The sequence below is a fragment of the Octopus bimaculoides genome, chromosome 26 (assembly GCF_046866305.1).
Source record: "Octopus bimaculoides isolate indiv1 chromosome 26, ASM4686630v1, whole genome shotgun sequence".
In the NCBI taxonomy this organism is placed as follows: Eukaryota; Metazoa; Mollusca; class Cephalopoda; order Octopoda; family Octopodidae; genus Octopus; species Octopus bimaculoides.
Window position 1 is genome coordinate 888,959 of NC_142953.1, and position 2,500 is coordinate 891,458.

Genomic DNA, 2,500 nt, shown 5'->3' on the forward strand with positions numbered 1-2,500 from the left:
AACAGAAACAGCTTAGTTATATATTTAGCAAAGAATTGGAAACTGGCTGTTTATCAGAAATACTCACACACACACACACACACACACACACACACACACACACACACACACACATACACACACACAAATGCATATAAATGCACTCTCCCATACACCACACACTCCCACCCATTCTACACACATATACATTAAATACATATACGTTCATTTAATGTACATTGTATTAAGACAAAAGCTACTATGAGTTTCTTGCCGTGAAGACATGTGGCTATGCAGGTTTTTATAATATGCCTTGTATCTCCAAGCAATCTTTCAAAATAGAACAGACCATGTGCTCAGAGCCTGGAGACTGCTTGGTGATACAAGGCACATTACAAAGTCACATGGGATGGTTGACTGGAGCCGGCCAGGTAGGAGACTACCCCAGTAAGTAAGCACCTTGTACATTCTGTAAAGTGACTGGCATTAAGGACACCCAGCCTATAGAAACTATGCCAAAGCAGATAATGGAGCTTCTGGCTTTCCATAATGGAGGGTTGTATGGAAAGCTAGAATCCTGAAATCCACAGTAATATTTTAATGATCCATTAAAAAAACTTATTTATTACATCAAACGGTGTCCACCAGAATGAAATGGTAACTAAAGGGGTCCATTGGTAAAAAAAAATGGTTGAGAACCACTGGTACAGGAATATGACTGAAAGTTATTTGTGGAACACAATATAGGAAAATTGTCTTGGAAGGTTATTGCCTGAAGATCGAGATATTTCAAGACTCTTTGACGGCATTGGATGAGTTTTGTATGAATTTTTTAAAACTAAAATAACAACATTTTATTTTCATGTATAGACAAGTACAATAATTCATAATTACATCGTTAACAATCAAGATAATTAATTTTCACCTTTCAATATTTTATTCGATGCCATCAATGTTGTTGAGACTGATTGCAGTTCTTCATAATCAAAGATCACAAAGGAGAGCAGCAAGCCCTTAAGTCGTTATGTAAATGAATCCTTGAATGACAGGGATTGGCACCTTTGGGGCAAATATCTAGGGTTTTGTCAGACAATGAGTCTTAGAATTTTAATCTTCTTTCCCAAAACAGGACAGAGGCGAACTTTCATAATAAATAAACTGTTGTGTGCTGTTGTTTGTGAATTTCATGTTAGTGGAGAATGAAAATATCTTTCTAGGGCTGTGTGTAACAAAAAGAAAACAAACAAGAACACTCACAAACAGTTAACAGAAGCTTTATTTACTGCACATAATATTTTCTGTGTTGGTTTTTGGATGAAAAATAACGAGAGAGACTTACTTCTGGGATCTATGACAATGTAATTGGTACATATCTGTGGCTGGTCCATCACGATTGGAAAATAATCATACTATATTCATGACAATGAAATCTGTGTTTTGTAAACTGCCATGAGACAGGAGCTGTCAGGTGGTTACCTCAACATTCTGGGACCAGCTGACACACATCCTGGGATTACTACCAGAAAACACCTTTTTATAGGGCTCAATGAGTAAGTTCTAGAAAGTCAAATCACAAGATGGCTTGATGCAGATTGATCTGTTAATTGGCAGATCACGTGAAACAACAGTGGCTTAGCCATGGTGTTTGCTTGGCTCTCCAGCAATTCAGTTTCAAATAGGCTTCAAAATAAATAAATAAATGAAACAAAGCAATTTACTTTTCAAAATTCCATTCTATCATCGTCATTATCCAATTATAATAATAAGGAACTTATATTTCATCAAAAATTGACTTTGGATTTTTAGTGTCCTGTCTGCATTAACAATGGCCACCACACAATGAAGGAATGGCAGTCATTATATGACTACAAAGACGAAAATATTCTTTAATACGATGGTGAAAATTGGAAACAATTCTCTAATTTGTGGCATTATTAACATTATCTGCTGAGGCCATTAACAAGAACAATCCTCTTTCACAACGATACACATACACACCCATAAGTATATACACATAAAGATATAAGTATGGTATGTACTAGCATTAAAAATAACTTGAGAGAAAGCATAAATATCTATTTAGAAAATAAAAGAAAGAAACGTCCGACCAAACAGTTCAAAAGCGAATCTATGAGAAATAATAGCTTTGTGATTCTCACCTGTGGCATTCTGGCAAAAGAAAGCTTAAAAGCTACAAGTAGATATGAAGCAAGGTTTTGTCATGGTATTCAGCACCGAGTGGTGTGTTGCATCACCATTGAAAGAAAACAAAACACAGAAAGAGAGGACGCTTTAGACAGAAAATATTCATTCTGCTTTTTTGTAAGGACAACAACCAAAGAAGGGTTTTTTTTTTTTTTCGCTTTTCAAATGAAACTGTTTACTTTTGTTATCCACAAATAAAGAGTCCCGATTGAAAGGGAATTGAACTCTGTGTGAGTGTGTGCGTATGTGTGTGTGTGAGCATGCATTTTATCAGGCTGTTATTAAATTATATATATATATATATATATATATATAT